General features: G+C 37.3%; 2 pseudogenes across 2 annotated transcripts; both read left to right on the top strand.

The window, feature by feature from the left end:
• The first annotated feature begins 1691 nt into the window (after nt 1–1691).
• On the top strand, nt 1692–10674 carry LOC147500005 (ent-copalyl diphosphate synthase, chloroplastic-like; annotated as a pseudogene). The gene is made up of 16 exons (XR_015196146.1): nt 1692–2027; nt 2246–2339; nt 2500–2633; nt 3439–3524; nt 3698–3835; nt 7604–7656; nt 7759–7942; nt 8152–8368; nt 8471–8590; nt 8705–8817; nt 8902–9126; nt 9217–9332; nt 9444–9542; nt 9628–9864; nt 9959–10082; nt 10180–10674. The product of XR_015196146.1 is annotated as an ent-copalyl diphosphate synthase, chloroplastic-like (transcript).
• Nucleotides 10675–10795: 121 nt separating this feature from the next.
• LOC147500004 (receptor-like protein kinase ANXUR1) lies at nt 10796–15541 on the top strand (annotated as a pseudogene). The gene is made up of 4 exons (XR_015197051.1): nt 10796–11561; nt 13527–13653; nt 13832–13965; nt 14014–15541. The product of XR_015197051.1 is annotated as a receptor-like protein kinase ANXUR1 (transcript).
• Nucleotides 15542–17562: the final 2021 nt, after the last annotated feature.

Raw genomic sequence — 17562 nt, 5'->3', positions numbered from 1 at the left:
TTGGCTGCCTTGATTTTTATAGATGTTTCCTGTTGGTGAGATGATCGTTTTAGAAGTCACTTTAACCAAGACGGGAAAAGCCTCTTTCAGAATGCCATGGTGTCAGTACAGGTGTGAAACACGACTTTTTTTTTTTATGAGGAACTGTGTTGTATGATTTTACTTCATATTAGTTAAGATTTGTCCTTCTCTGTTTATTGTGCAACACTTGCAGACCGTTGTGGCAGTATCTAGTTTAATTTTGTTTCTTAAGTTAATTTTGTCTCTCACGCCACTTGTCCAGGTTCACTTTATTTTTTCATTTTTACTGTGATTGATTTTGAATGTTAATTTGACATATCCATTTAATGATTTTGGATTTTTCACAATATTTGGAGTGAATTATTAGTTGGGCACTGTTGGGTATGACTGATAGTATGTGATATGAAGGACCAGCATCTTAACTAGATGAAATTAGTTAGCTTTAAAATGTGGAAGAGTATTGTTGGTTTTTGGTTGATTGAAATGTGATTGTTGTTGCAAATGTTCTTCAATGAATTGCATGGTCTATGGTCTTATTTCTTATTTGTATTGTGACTTGTGAGTATGTTTACTTTGCGACGTCCGTTTGAAGGATTGCATCGCGTCATCTCTTATTGTTTTCTAAAAGTGGAGACTAAATCCTGAAACCCCATTTGATGTACTGTTAGTTTTTCGGGTGTACACACCTAATTGTAAATCTTCCCACATTTTGCTTAGCTTCTTCAAACTCGTGGACTAGAGATAGAGAAGAGAATTGCATTTTGTATTGAAAAGCTCGTAGTGGTCTTTTATTCAATAAGTTTTCTAGCTCAGTATCTTCATATATGTTTTTTTCAGGTTTCCTGTGGAGTTGGGTGGTGTGCAGTCTTTGATGCCGTTGCACAGTGTGACTGCTTCTGTGTTGCTTACTTCAATGCTTTCCTGTAAAGGTGGAAACTGGGGTTGCTTGTTAGAAGGTAGTTTTCCATTTCGCCTTATTTCCTAAATTAAACTCTTTCTATGAAAGCTTGCACAAACTTGTCAGTTGTCAAGGCTATTGTATTCATATTTTTTGTGTGTGGAATTAGGTTGCATATTATGATTTCCATACTGACCATGTCCTTTCATGTTTAATTGGCTTAGTTACTAGAAAATATACTTGACCCAACATAGGTTATAGTATCTAGTCATCTAGATGTGTCACTAGGGTCAACCCTTGCTAAAAACTTTATGCTTTGTCAGCAAAGTTAATAGTGGATGTGATGCAGCTTCCCTCATTTGTTTCTTACTTGGGAGGGAGCCTATTTCAGGACTTATTTATGTTCGCTACAAGGAAGCACGGACTTTCCATTTTCCTTAATTATAATAATTGAAAAACATTCACCATTCAATGCACCATCAGTTTGGCAGTGCTGCCATACATGTTGAGTTTTTGCAGTTTCCCTTACTAGGAAAATTTGCACCTGACAAGGCAACGAACTTGGGGTGATCAGTTCTCTATCCTTCGGATGTGCTATCAATATGGCACAAGTAACCATCATTCCACCTTGCCAAGGCCATAAATGAAGGAAAGGATTTATCTGTAACCACTACTACAAAAATGGCCATAGATAGCTTTTATTTAATTGCATTTGTAAAAAAACGCTATGCTAAAAATAGGCATTACCTGGTACTGGTACGTTTTCCACGTTTGGTGTCCCGAAATTCTTCTAAACGCTATCTCAACTTAACACATGGGTAAACCGGGCACTTAAACTTCACACACGTGACAGATTCAGCGGAGGATATAACCCATTAACTTGGTGAAAAATGAAATAGAAATCCCTAGAAACAAAATCAGAGAAAGGAACTCCGATTGTTCATGAGATTTGAAGTTGGAACACCACCGAATCAAGTTTGCTGCTACAAGAAAAGTGAAGATACTTGTTTTCGGGTGTGTTTCAAATAAACACCGTTGTTTCCACTTTCCAACACCTCGTTAATACTCTTGGTACTCCTTAAGACACCCCCGAGCTCCGCGACAAGTTGTAAGTCTTCATCATCATTTTTATTTCTTTCCAATTTTTAATGTTTCAAAAATTTCGATAAATTTTTTGCATCAATTGGTATAAGTATAACTTTATGTTTTGAAATTTCGTGAAATTGTTCATATTTTACTAGTTTAGTTATATATGAAGAAGTTAATAGCTGCCCTGTTTCATCTTTCCCAATGTACTTTGAATAATTGGTGTTGTTTTTCTGGCAGACAGAAAACGAGGTTACATATTGGACGGTTGGTGAAAGATACTAGAGCCAAACTTAAACAAGCTTGTGAAACATATTAGTATACTGAAGTTAGTGTAAGTACAGATCAATTACCTCTGACGTGATTGATTCTTTTGATGTTAACTGCCGATTAGGTTGGATGTAGTTTATAATATTTCCATGGTTTTCAAAAGTTTGCTTTCTTCGTAACTGAGTGGTTCTTAGTTCTGATTTTTTTTCCCTATCTAATTGCAGGCAAGCAAAAAGATTGCCGATGCTAAGTTTGCAAAAGATTTCCAAACGGTTTTAAAAGAGTTTCAGAAGGCTCAATGTCTTGCAACTGAGTGGGAAACAACATATTCTGTGTCCCAAGTACTTCTCCCTTGCAGGTATTTTTTCTCAAATTTCCAACACAGATTCAAGTATAACCATCATATGATGTAATTCTTATAAATGTTTTGTGTGGCATACTTGAGTGCAACTGCAAACACGTTGTACTTGTCTCTTGGTTCTAATAGCAAAACAAAGAATTTTTAAACAGCTGATAACTAAAGATTGGTGTGGGCTTGGGACACGTGGTTAATAGTTTAGCGGCGTGGCCTTGGGACTAGGGCTGTCAATGGATCGGGTTTTGGAAAATCCGAGCCGAACCGATAAGAAAATTGGGAACCCGAAACCGAACCGAACCGATAATATTACGTTTAATCCGAACCGAACCGATAAGATATATTGCAAGCCGAACCCAAACCGAAGACAATAAAATCAATTAAATTTTAAATTAAATTAATTAATTTAACCACACAATTGATAAACATATATAAAATTAATCATAAATATTACTAAAATACTATCTTATCGGTTCGGGTTCATATCGGTTCGGTGGAGGGCAAACCCAAAACCAAACCAATATCTTATCGGTTCGGTTTCGGATCGGTAGAGGGCAAACTAAATTATCAAAACCCAACCCATTTTTTATCCGTTTGGTTCGGATCGGTTATCGGGTTATCGAAACCCATTGACACGAAGGTTTACAGTTTGGCACTAAGGATTTTGTCTCATTTTAACTTTGAACGGCTTAAGTTGCACTGGCATTCAAAACTTTCATCCCAAACTCCTAATGGCCCATTAACCCTGCTTGTATCTATGCATTATGTGTAGTCTGGAGATATTGTAATTAAGTACTTATCATTATAGGTGAACTATGTAAAATGGCAAATTAGGGGGATGACATACAATGGATCCATAAGCTTGAAATGGAAGAGCGCTCAAATAATTGAGAGGTTCAAAAGTTAAAGTAACCCGTATCTATTTTCGGCATTTTTGTATAAATATAAATTTTTTATTTGAAAGGTTCAAAAGTTAAAGTAACCTGTATCTATTTTCGGCATTTTTGTATAAATATAAAAAATTTATTTGAAAGGTTCAAATGCTTTACATGCTTGGCTTCTTGCAGGATGAAGAGGATGATGATGATGAAGCTGATGAGGAGGAAGGTGGACTAAGCAAATCAGGGAAGGAGTTAAAGAAGCTGCTAGGTAAAATAGGTGGACTGAACGACTCTGATGCTGAAGATGAAGACGGTGATGACGATGTAAGCTCCAATCTTGCTTACTCTGAATTTGCCTTGAACATTTTATGGTTACTTTCTAGTAACTGCTAAGAAATATTCATGTGTGATATCTTCATATCTCTGAGTAAAAAGCATTAGCTAGGTGGGCAGTTGAATAGTTTCGGAGCAACTGGAGGTCAAAAAATTGTCTTATAGCTATCGTTTGAGGCTTTTAACTTTACTTTTCTGTCTTTTTTCTTTGCTCGGTAAAGTACAGTTTTAGTAATAAAAATCAAAGTAGAGGAGGCAGCCTATAACTACAACGAGAGAAAAATAAAAAATGAACAAGCAACCAAAATAGCGCTAGACGTTGAGACAAGAACCATCCATATCTAAATCCGATGGAGGGTCCTACTTAAATCCCCAAAGTGCTCTAGAGGACAGTTTATATACCCCTTGAAAAAAATGTGATCACTGAAAGTGATTAGTCTCTTGAGGGTTTTAACTATTAGCATTTCATCGCGTTATGCAGATAATCTTTGTGTTGAGAACTTGTGTGCTTTGGATTTTAGGAGACCCTAAAGTAACGTAAAAGCAAAACCTTACAAGATTTTCGCCAATTGATTCATCGAAAGTAGCAGTATTATAACGATCTCCATATGAACGATTAAACAGACATCATCATTAGAACCTCCTAGGTTATATTTTATTTTTTTATCCGAGATACTTTTTCTGTTGATGTATTAAAAGCGAAATCAAATTTGACACACCCTTTCCCCCGCCCAAAAGAATAAAAAATAATTAAGTTCCATATTCATGTATCACGGAGATAAAGAAAGCGAAGGTTGAATGTATAGTTTGAACTTTATAGCACCTTGCTGTGGGGTGATAGCCCCGGTATATCTTTCTTAGGTTGTAGCTTCTGCTGACCCCAATCATAGCTCTTGGGCCTTGTTCATGACTGCTACATGTATTGGCTTGTGCAAGTATAGGCTAGGTGTACAAGGAAATGATTGGGATTACACTAGGCTGGGGAGTACTTGTGTCCCACGGCAGAGCTTTGATGATTACTAATTGAGCTCTCTTGTTGATAAGAGAAAAAGAGCACATGAACTAAAACCAACAAAAAAAAATGATAAACTCAATTTTGTTAAGTACCTAGTAAATGAGCTTTATGTACTGATTTTTCCTGTTTCAGTAAAGCTACTTTTTTGTCTGATGAAGAGATAGATGTCATTGAATTTTATCACCCTGTGCTTTCCCCTTGTTTTCCATCAATGAGCCTTACACTTTCTTAAATGGATGCATTTTGCAGTAATGGTTACCCACTTACTCCTAAAGACAGAACCCCTACTAATTTTTCCTACCTTTCATGTGTAATTACAGTCTCTATTTTGACTCCTTGTCTTTTGTAAAATCCATCCAACATTTTGCTTTACTATATTCGATCATTGTGATGTCTGGATTGAGCAAATATGCATATTAGTTGTGGCGTAAAGAAATGGAAGTCTCCAATGAGAACTATCTCCTCTTTGATCTATCTCTCAAGAGTGACTTTTATCTCCTTTTACCACCATAAAGCTTGTACCTTCTTTGCATACAGTAAAGATACAGACCCTTCCCCACCTTGGAGCTACAGAGGTGACTTGGTATTTACTTTTAAAACTGAGATATTTATTGCCTTACTGGTATTTTAATAAATCTACATTATAAATTATTTGTTTTCTCAACCTTCTGATGATGAGTAATGGTATTTGCATTAAGATGGGAGGCAGGTGGGGTGAGAAAGGGGGAGACTACTTTGGTGGGGTGAAAGAACATTGGTTCGTCACAATGTGGCACTTTCTGGGGCTCTGCACTTCTGCCTAGTCTTACTCAGGTTTTTGTATTTGGGTTTAGTAGCCTTTGCCCTTTAGGTAGGGTAGGGTGGGTCTTTTGGACCTGGAAACTTTGCCATGGCTAGAGTTTGGGTGTTGATGTAATCGTCTTAAAACTCTTAATGATATCGATATAGTATCTTTTAATGGTATTTTGACACTACACCAGAATTCAAGAAATAGGACACTCTTAGGACTATATACCCCGCCTTAAATTAAGAACAATAATTGCCGTCTTAAATTGTTTTAACCCCGTCGTAGTTGTTTTTTAGGTTGACTAAGGTTGACTCTAGGGCATTAGTTTTCGTCCCGAATACGAGACGAGACAAGTTGTCTTTTCTGGTTTTGGTGACCGTCGTAGATTATTTTGCAGAGAGAAGGTATTGCTCACGCCACCCAATATTTCACTATCCTGCCCAAGATTTTCACCATTCCGCCCAATATTTCTTTCTTTCAGTAACCCTAATGTAAAAGGAAAGTGAGGCTTTGGTGAGAATGATTTGTAAGTTAGAGCAAAATCGGCAAGATCTGCATCTCTCTCTCAAGTTTGGTAACCCCCTCATCTCTATCTCAACTTTTTGTATCCCTCTCTCTCTCTCTTTCATCAATTTTCGTTTTTATTCAGTACCTCAATTTCTGAACCCCATTTTTTTTTGTTTCGATAATCATTTATGAACCCCAATTTCTAGGATTGTGCATTATTGTAAACATACAAAGTGGAAAGGAGGTGTCAATTAAATTGGTATGTTCTACTATTTGTGTTTTTTTTGTTTGAGAATTTTAAAGCAATTTATATACAGCTTGTGTCTTTGTTGTAGTATTTTGATGTGATTGTTCACATGCTAATTTTATCGGACCTAATTAAATCGTCATGGGTTTTGTAAAAATAATAATTGAATGTTAAAGATCTCTTTTTTCCTTAGATATCGAAACCGGTGATACAAGCTTGCGAGTTGATAATTTTTCTCTGTTGACAAGTATAAGTTTGAATCTTTGTTGAAGCCTATTTAGTAAGTTTGGTAAGCTTGGGCCTTGGCTCTTGTCAAGCCTTACATATTTCTTTTTGTTTACCTCGTACTTATCAAGAAGCAAAAACTAAAAGACAAGATATGAGCCATCTTTATCTTCTTCCGTCAGTAGCACTAGTACTAGTGTAAGTACTCAAATTTCTTTATTTCTTCCGTAGTTCACCTTTTAATTCAACAACCTTTTTATATATAAGCTACTGGGATTGAGTGGTACGTGTGGATAGTGTGACAGATCGAGTTTTATCGTTTCAACACGAGCGAAATTTGAGTTTGGTCTCTTCGTCAAGTTAGTCGAAAGGTTAGAATAATTCTCTCTCAATTAGTTAATTTAGATTAGATTGAAGTAGTGTTAGATTTCGTTAGATTATGATATATTTCAAAGGATTGAATTGGGTAATTGATTGTGACAGTGGGTATTAAGATATAGTGGTTTGAGGAATTTAGTGGAGAAGGCGTAATCACAATTGTGGAGTTTACCTTGCTGACTTGGTAAGAAGCTTAACTATTCTAATTTGTACGTTAAGGAAGAAAAAGACCTTGTGCTGAACAATTGCTGAATTTTAGATTGTTATAGTGCATCAAATCCTTGTCGCACATAAAGTTCTTTATCACTTGATTTGAAACAAGTACCAAGAGTGTGGTACTGGAAGCAAGAGCTAATTTAGCTTGTGTAATATAAATTGTGGGTGTTGTTCTATGTTGTTCAGGCTAAGTAGACCCCATTAGACTTGTGTACCATCTGAAATACTTGATGAAAAGTGTCGAAGAGAACCATATATGTGAACTGATTGGTTCTCATATAGGCATGTTGTGTTGATTGGTCATTTGGTTGTAATTTTTAGTATCTTTGTTATCTAGTTGGATGGGTGGAAATTGTATATGATTGATTGAATTGGCAAAGTCAGAGCCAAGGTACAGAAAGATACAGAAGGATACAAAAAAGATGGAGTTCAGAAAGGTGATGAGAAATGATTCAATTGCAGCTTAGCTTCAATTCCTTTAATTATGTATACTAAGTAACTTTCCTAGTTCTTAATTCCTTGCTTGTATCTTTTGACAGGAATGTCTTTTCTTCAAAAAAATCTTCACAAACTCAAAGACGAAGATCCTGAGCACATGCCAAGTGGCTTTGAAGTTAGATTTCCTCGTCTCCTTGAAATGGCGAAGAAGTTAGGATTGGAAATTATGAAGGATGATACCGTTTTGCAAGACTTATATGCAAGAAGGGAGGTAAAGCTGAAAAGGTAAAACTTCATTTACGTACTTCCACTTTCGATAGGTAGTACAAGTCTCAGCAGTAAAAGGCTAGGTTCGCACATAGAACAACCTACACTCAGCTCCAAGCCTCCAACACCTAGCTAGCACTTGCGCCTTTAACATCATAGTTATAGCTTATAAGTGTGTTAAGCTGATATTTACAGATTTTATTTACATGCATTTGTGTGTAAGGTAGGATTCCAATGGAAATTCTGCACAGTGTGCCAACAACACTGCTATATAGTTTGGAAGGAATGCCTCATGATCTGGACTGGGAAAAACTTCTCAAGCTGCAACATCCAAATGGTTCGTTCTTATGTTCGACATCTGCTACAGCATATGCCTTATGCAGACGAAGGATGAAAAATGCTTGAAATATCTCACGAATATTGTTAGCAGGTTCAATGGAGGAGGTAAAATAAAATGTTTTGTTTTTTGTTTAGTATAGTGAATGTTCTTCTATGCTACTTAATGGTTACAAATAAAATGCTCATTTTGAGTTTTTGACCTTGTAGTACCACATACATACCCAACTGACTATTCGAAAGGCCTATGGGTTGTCGATCGCTTGGAGCTTTAGGGGTTTCAAGATACTTTAAGTCAGAAATCAATGACTTCCTTGACTATGTCCATGGGTATGGTAATTTAAATTAGAATTAAATCTATCAAACAGAAAATTATCATATATCATATTTGAATTGTTGTATTTTTCTCGAGGCTCTGCCTTTTCTAACACTAGCATTTGCCAGATACTGGACACCCAATGGGATCAGTTGGTCTAGAGATACAGTTGAACTTGACATCGATGATACATCAATGGGTTTTAGGATGTTACGTTTACATGGTTATGAAGTTGGGGCTAGTAAGTTGGCAATACCATTTCGCAAAGTATTTAAAATCAATCTTAGGTTATCCGTGTGTGCTATTAACTTGAGTTTTCTCTCAGATGCATTTAAACATTTTGAGAAAGAAGGTCAATTTTTTTGTTTCATTGGACAAATGAACCAAGGAGTTACAGAAATGTTAAGCTTGTACAGAGCATCTCAGGTATTGTTTCCTGGTGAAAATATTCTTGAAGAAGCAATGAAGTTTGCCTCTAAATTTCTCAGAGAAACAAGATCTAGGACAAGTTGTAGACAGATGGATAGTCTCAAAGGACTTAAAGGGAGAGGTAATCTAGAGATATAATTTCATGCCTTTTTTATGGGTGGTTTGAAGATGATGTATTTTGCCAATAACCAAAATAAGCTCATATTATTAGGTACAATATGCTCTGGATGTTCCATGGTGTGCAAGTCTGCCTCGTATAGAGACAAGGTACTACATTGACCAGTATGGTGGAGACGATGATGTCTGGATCGGAAAAGTGCTATACAGGTAAGCACATGTACTCATGTAAAATGTAACGATAGATGGATTTTTCAGCACAATCAATGAATCAAACAAACCTTAGGATGAAAATAATTAACATGAATCATATTGATGAAGGATGTACAACGTGAGCAACAACCTCTACCTTGACTTAGCAAAGTTGGATTATGATCACTGCCAAAAGATGCATCAGCTGGAGTGGATTGATATGGAAAGGTATGTGGAATTAGTATTATTTCTTAACTCTTACAAAAATTAATCCTATTTATTGACATAAAAAATCACGATATTCTTCGTCCAGGTGGTATAAGGAGTTCAACCTGAAAGATTTTGGTCTCAGTGAAGATAGCCTACTGAAAGCCTACTTTTTGGCAATGTCAAATATATATGAACCAGACAGAGCAATTGAGAGACTTGCCTGGGCACAAACAACAGCCTTAATAGAAGCCGTATCCTTCTACTTTGAGGCAATCACCATCAAACAAAAGAGAGCTTTCATCCAAGCTTTTAACAATAGTATCGAGCATATTATTAACGGGTACATTATCAATTCAACATTGAACCACAACTTTTTCATATGTCTATTTGGTTAAGAATAGTTCTTGGAGAAAATTAAAATGTTGCAAATGCAGGAGATTGGGTTTCAAAGAGACTAGAAATGAACTTGCCGAGGCTATACTTACTACCTTGAGTGATATCTCATCAAAAGTTCTAGAGGTCTACGAAAAAGAAGTGCACCACAGCCTAAAACACGCTGTAAGTGCACACTGTTTAATACTACTTCAATGCACCTCTTAATTAAAGGATTTCGGCGCATATATAGGCCTTAAGTGGATATCATTTTTGATTGCAGTGGAATACATGGTTGCATAATTGGCCAAGTCAAGAAGACAAACACCTCATCCCAAACAATGAAGCAGAGCTCTTAGTAAACACTATAAACTTATGCGCTGGCCACTCCCTCTCATTAGACCTCGTTTCTCAACCGGAGTACATGCATCTGACCAACCTAACCAATAACATTTGCAACCGCCTTCGTCAACAAACACAAAACTCCAACATCAAGGAAGAGCAAGCCATCATCAACAAACCAACAGAATCAGTAGAGCTTGAAATGCAAAAGCTTGTCCAACATGTCATCAAGAGGAACAACAACGAAATTGCTCAGGACATCAAACAAACTTTTTTAACTGTTGCAAAGAGCTACAACTACATTGCTCACTGTGATCCTACCACCATCGACCTCCACATTTCCAAAGTACTATTTGACACAGTCCTTTGATTGCACATTGTATAAGAAACTTATATATGTACAAATAGTTTTTCTGGAAATCAAAGTTTCCTACTAGTTTCTTGTCGGCACAAATATCATGCCATATCTGAAATATCAAACATATATCACGGCATTTCGTCTGGCAGTAAAACTTTCGAGATATATATATATATCATCTTCACAAAAAAGAAAAAAGTTTGCAGATTTGAGGATGGATCTATTGAAAGAAGAATTAAAGAAGAAACGAAAAGAATTAACAGGAGGAGGAGTTCAGAATTAGAAAAGAAAAGAATCCAAAAAAACCGTGAAGAAGAACAACGTGAACTACAATCAAAATCAAAGCAAACTCATTTTACAAAACAGCCCAACAATCATAATCAATCTTCATCTTCAAATACCAATAACAAACGCCCAGTCTTCAAAACTTATTAAAAACCCCAGAAGAACAAAAGATTGATGACATGGTGTTACCCAAACAAGAAGTAATACGTCGTTTAAGGTTTTTAAAACAGCCTGTTACTTTATTTGGTGAAGATGATGATTCTAGATTGAATAGGCTTAAGTTTACACTTAAAGCTGGTGTTTTTGAGGTGGATAGTGATATGACTGAAGGGCAGACTAGTTGAAGAAAAGGCAGAAGACGGGGTTGAGTGATAGGAAAAGGAAGAAGAATGAGGATGGGTTGGAAGATGGGGAAGGAGGGAATGGTGGTGGGGAAGATGAATTAAGTGGAGATGAGGAGTTGTCGGGGAGGATTTGAAACGGATGAAGGCCAATTTTGAGGAGTTGTGTGATGAGGATAAGATACTTGTGTTTTTAAGAAGCTTTTGATTGAGTGGAGTCTGGAGCTTTATGATAAGTCCGATTCGGAGAAGAGAACTGCTAAGGGGAAACAAATGTTTGCTACGTTTAAGCAGTGTGCCAGATATTTGCATCCGCTGTTTAAGTTTTGCAGGAAGAAGGTGTGTGTCTCTTTTTATGTTTCCTTAAATTATGGAAATTTTACTTATAGTGCTTGGGTTGAGTTTTTTCGCATATGAAAGTAATGCTTGATATTCTGTAGTAATAAATTTTCGCCATATTTTGTTGGTATTGGTGTGCTTGCTTCATTCACAAACGTAGTGCAAGTTGTGTTATTTACATTTAGTTGACGACTTCACTTGTTGATAGTGTATCTGTATGTTTTATATATATTTTTCTTTGTGAAATGTTTTTATTCGAAGGGAAGGAATTTGTGCGGTAACCCTAGTCATTGGGAATTTTTAGAAAATCTACTCCTAGTATCTTGTTGGTTTTTAGCGCTTTTCATTTTTTTTCCCCTTCGGTTTCTGCTTCATATTTTCTGGTTCTACTTGTTTGTGTGAGTACTGGGGTAGTGGGGTTGGGGGTTCTGGTCCTGGAGAACTAGCCCTTGACTATTGATCTTGGTGTTGATGTAATTCCATAAATTATATCAACATATTAACTTTAAACGATTGAAAATAAAAAGGCTACTGATAAACTAATTTTGATTTATCAATATAAGTTTGCATTTTCTGCTGCATGAAATGGTTAACCATGCACCTGCCCCTAGGGATATCACTTTGACTATGCAGCCTCACCAGCCCCTAGAAATATAAGCACAGGTGGTCTTTAAGACGTAGCTGTAGGCCCTTTTAGGTATGCCTGGTGCATAGGCTTGCCTAGGTTCACCTTTGAGTGCTGTTTCTAAACCAACACTGATGCCCTCTCCTCCAATAGTTGGAGTGTTTTGTCCAATTTCACTATTTCAGGGCCAAGCCTTTTATGACCTAAAATACCACTATTTTTTAGGACATATGGGTTTCGTCTAACCAACAAGGTGAAGCTAATTCTGTCCTGTACATTCATTCTAGAGCGATCTGTAAATATTGAGTCTGCTTTGTATTTGTGGTTAGCATGAAGGTTGGTCACCCATCTGTGGTGTAATATGATTTATTCCAATCATATCTACCAAAAATACGCTCTAAGGACAGGAATAGTCCAGTGTTTTATGACGAATCCACTATCTCTGAGCATGCTATTTGCAATGTGAAGTTGCTGTAGTGGTCGGGTACTTGGGTAAGAGTGGATGTTAGAACTAAAGGGTTGAGATGCGAGAGTCTCATCTGTGTATGGGAAGTTATAATGTTTGGCTTCCATTGTAATGAGGGTCAGTGCCATTTCTACACTTCTGAGCTGAAACTTGATATGACTGTAAACTACTATATTGTCTGCACTATTCCTTCTCTTCCTTCCACTATTCCTTATATGTCTGCAAGGATTATAAAATCGGAGTTGACGTATTCTTTCAAAGTTCCCGGCAAGACGAGGCATTGGATCAGACTCCATTTTTATCCAACTAATTATGAAACCTATCTTTCCAATAACGCCTACTTTTCAGTAGTCGCAGATGGAGTTACTTTACTTAAGAATTTTAATAGTTCCATTACAGCTCTTGCTCTTACACAGTCCCACATTTTGAGAGAATACTCTCTCTATCCTTCTGGTGAAGTTTTGAATATCACCTTCACACCTTCTCCTGATCACAAGGACTCTTATGCCTTTGTAAATGGAATTGAGGTCATTTCAATGCCGGATTTGTTCAAACGAGCAATCATGGTCGGGTTTGGTGAGGAATCTGTTAATACAAAGAGTTCAGTTCTGCAAACAATGTATAGGTTGAATGTTGGTGGACAATTCATTTCGCAACTAAGGACTCTGGGCTTACTCGACAATGGTATGACGACAGCTCTTATATATAATGGCAATCTTGGAATGATCCCTGACATTGAAGCAAATAGAAAAATCCTTTATCCAAAGGACCTGACAGGATATGTCGCCCCCAGTTGATGTGTACCGCGACAGCAAGAGCATTGGGGATGGATTCGGCTGTTAATGCGAACTCTAATATCTCATGGACGTTTCAGGTTGATTCCAATTTCACTTATATGGTAAGGCTCCACTTCTGTGAATTGAGCTATACCAAGGTAAACCAGAGAGTCTTCAACATTTTCATCAACAACCAGCTGGCAGAACAAGGTGCCGATATTCTAATATGAACTGGAGCGATAAATGTTCCTGTGTACAGGGATTATGCAATATATGTCCTAGGGAATGATAACGTGATTTATCACAATGAACCCCGACAAGTCGATGACACCTGAATTCTATGATACACTCCTCAATGGATTAGAAATCTTCAAGTTGAATGATACATTGGGCAACTTGGCAGGGCCTAACCCGGAAATATCAAAAGAAATGGAGGAGTACGATCGCAATTGGCTCAGGATTGTGGCAGACGAGCTGAAAGAGAAGAAAAAAAAAAAAGAAAAATTAATTGCTGGTGCTGCTGGTGGAGCTGGTGCTGTTGGTTTTACTGGCTGTATGCATTGTGGTGTATACTGAGGAAAAAAGAGAGTTCTTGGATCTGAATGTGGTGCTACATCAGGATGGTTGCCACTCTACGGAAGTTGGTCAAATAGCAATGGCAAATCAACGACCTCAGGCAAGAGTTGTTCCAGTAGTACACTCTCGCCTCTGGCTCAAGGTCTTTGCAGGCATTTCTCTTTAGCAGAGATGAAGTCCGGTACTAGGAACTTCGAAGAGTCTCAGGTTATTGGAGTTGGAGGCTTTGGGAAAGTCTATAAAGGAATTGTTGATGGAGGGACCAAAGTAGCAGTCAAGAGAGCAAATCCATCATCAGAACAAGGTCTTCATGAGTTCGAACTGAAATTGAGATGCTGTCGAAGTTGAGACACAGGCATTTGGTCTCTTTGATTGGGTTCTGTGAAGAGAATGATGAGATGATCTTGGTGTATGATTACATGGGCAATGGCACTCTAAGGGAGCATCTATATAAGAGCAACAACCCTCAACTCTCATGGAAGCAAAGGTTGGAGATTTGCATTGGAGCCGCTAGAGGACTTTACTACCTTACAGGTGCCAAGTACACCATCATTCACCGGGATGTAAAGACCACCAATATTCTGGTGGATCGACAATTGGGTCGCCAAGGTATCAGATTTTGGTCTCTCAAAAAACAGGTCCAAATCTCAACCAGACCCATGTTAGTACTGTGGTGAAAGGGAGTTTTGGTTACTTGGATCCTGAGTATTTCCGACGACAGCAGTTGACGGACAAATCTGATGTATACTCTTTTGGTGTTGTCCTCTTTGAGGTCTTATGTGCAAGGCCTGCACTAAACCCTACCCTTCCAAAGGAGCAAGTAAGTCTAGCTGACTGGGCTCTGCACTGCCAAAGGAAGGGAATTCTCCAGGACATCATCGATCCTCAGCTAAAGGGAAAGGTGAACCCCGAAAGTGCTTAAAGAAATTTGCCGAGACAGCTGAGAAATGCTTGTCCGATCAAGGAAAGGATCGCCCATCTATGGGTGACGTGTTGTGGAACCTTGAGTTTGCTCTCCAGTTGCACGAAAATCCAAATGGTGCAAGCCTCATTGCAGATGAAAGGTCAAGTAGAACAACTGGAGCCATTAACAGTGGGACTAATGGAAGCCATGGAGGCGAGAGCTCAATAGATGACATGTCTGATGGTCTGACCACAAGTGCAGTTTTCTCACAACTCGTTAATCCACAAGGTCGATGAGGATTAACTTTTCTTGAAGTTTGCTGTGCCACTAGGAGCAGATAGGATGATGACCAACAACTATGGTGGAATTCAAGCGAAATGAAGTCAGTTCTTTTGGTTACTTCTAAATATATTTTCTCTTCTTTTATATTCATTTTTTTCTCTTTTCTCTTTCTTGTGTACTCGACCTACTTCTACATTCCATCTTCTTTAATACTGTATACCATACAGATTCTTGAACTTGTTAGTACATTGTATTGATCTCAGACCAGTTCTCTTATCATATTAAGTTCAGCTGTCTGGTCTTATATGTAATGAATGTGCTATATATTACTCATTCAGATGAGTTCTAGCTTTTTCTTGTATAGTTCCGTAGACAATTGTAGTGTCCGCAACAGACAAATACCCTCCCAATTCTTTCTGTAATCTTTCAACAAAAGTAAGTGCTTTTTCCCCGTATTTTCTGTATCATCTATCTAACTCAATGTTCTGTCATTTTTAACAGTTTAGTTTATTTTCTGATTCAACTAATTATTTTTTTTTTTTTTTTTTTTTTTTTTAAACAGATAATAGGGTTAAGCATACCCTTGGACCTGCATTAAAATCTAATGAAAACCTTTCCTCCCATATCAGTAGCTACAAGCTCATCTAGTATAGCATCAAGAGGTGGGTAGTTACATATTGATCATTACTGGAAGAAGACAGACTAGCTAAATAATCCGCACTCCTATTTGCCTCCCAATAAACATGACAAAATTTAACATCAAGTAAGAGAGCAACTAGTTTAGTTATAGCTCTTACAATGTTCATATAGTACCAAGGCGCTGTCTCTTTCCCTTTCAAAATTTGAATTGCCCTTTGTGAGTCTGAGCAGACCTGAATTAGAATAAGTTTAGTCTCCAAACATAAAAAGAGACCTACTTCTATTGCATTCAGTTCTTGAACAAAACTGACCTCTTCGACTAATTACTTAGGGTGTGTTTGTTTAGTGGCAAATGGGGGTGGCAAATAAAATTTTCCCACTAGATGCACCATTTGCCAGTGTTTGGCTGCATTTAAGGGTAGTGGCAAACACTATTTGTTATTTGCCGGCAAATGAAATTTTCCCACTAGAAGTGGGAAAATAGAATCCAGCTCCCCCCCTAAACTCTTTTGCCACCCCTTATTTTCCCACTAGGGCTTTAAAAATTTGCCACCATCTCTTCTCTCTCTCTCTTTCACAGCCGCACTTCGCTCTCCATCTCTCAAGCTCGAACTCAAAAGGTAATTTGTCGCGCTCTCCTCTCATCTCTCTCTCTTCTCTCTTCATCTCACTTCTCTCTTCATCTCACCGCTCTCCTCTCTCACTTCTCTCTTCATCTCTATCTCTCCTTCATTAAAATTTTCTCGTCCTCTCACGCTTTTTTTATTGGTAACTTTCGAAATTGAAGAAGATTGAAGAAATTAAGTCAAAACAAATTTGATGCTTTAGAATTTGATTTCTACAAATTTGATTGCTAGGAATCTGTAGTTTTATGATTGCTACAAATTTAATTTGATTTCTAAATGTGTGGAGTTCAATTATACTATGTTTTTAGTTTTATGAAAAGTGGAGTTCAGTGTACTATGTTACACCGAAAGGTTTCTTGAACAGAAACTTGAAAGTTTCTTGATCCATTCATACACAAAGCAAGCCTGTGTGTGTCAGACTTAGTAATCTACAAAACTATTACGTATAAATTTAATTATCATTAGGTTCCCGAGAGATATATCAGCTAGCTTTTGGGGCTAATAGGGTGCCTGCTAATAGAAGTCTAAACATGCTTGATCATTGGAGTAGTTGGTTTTTAGGTGCTGCTAATAATTTGTTATACATATGGCGTAGATACCCTTGAGAGTAGTTTGATAAAAACAATATGGCTTTTAGGTGCTTATGGGTAATTTGTTAAAAACAATCGCGATATGTGAGTTCCAAGAGATAAGAAAATTCGAAAGTGTACCAACTACCAAGGCTCGTGTGGGGAAGAGATAAAAAAGTGCACCAACGCTTGTGTTATGGTCGATATGAATGCCACGCTTCCACATACTTCTAGACATGGTGCACTAACCGACTAACTCAGAACTATTCATTCCAACGCCTAACCCTTCAAATTTTTTGAGTGTGTGTGTCGACTATTTAATCAATACATCCAGTTTTCAACCGCCTCCCTTTACGACTTATGATAACTACCGAGTGTACTTATTACAATAGTTAGTTTTAACTCTTTACAAATATGACTAACCCAAGACATATATTCTAAGAAAATATTCTACTGGTCCGAGTATATATTATACACATTCAAGATGTAATCGGTAATTCAAGATAACGTGCTCAAAACTTAATCTGTTATTTATGGC

Source organism: Coptis chinensis, chromosome 5 (genome assembly GCF_015680905.1).
Source record: "Coptis chinensis isolate HL-2020 chromosome 5, ASM1568090v1, whole genome shotgun sequence".
In the NCBI taxonomy this organism is placed as follows: domain Eukaryota; kingdom Viridiplantae; phylum Streptophyta; class Magnoliopsida; order Ranunculales; family Ranunculaceae; genus Coptis; species Coptis chinensis.
This window is presented reverse-complemented; position numbering and strand designations above follow the sequence as displayed.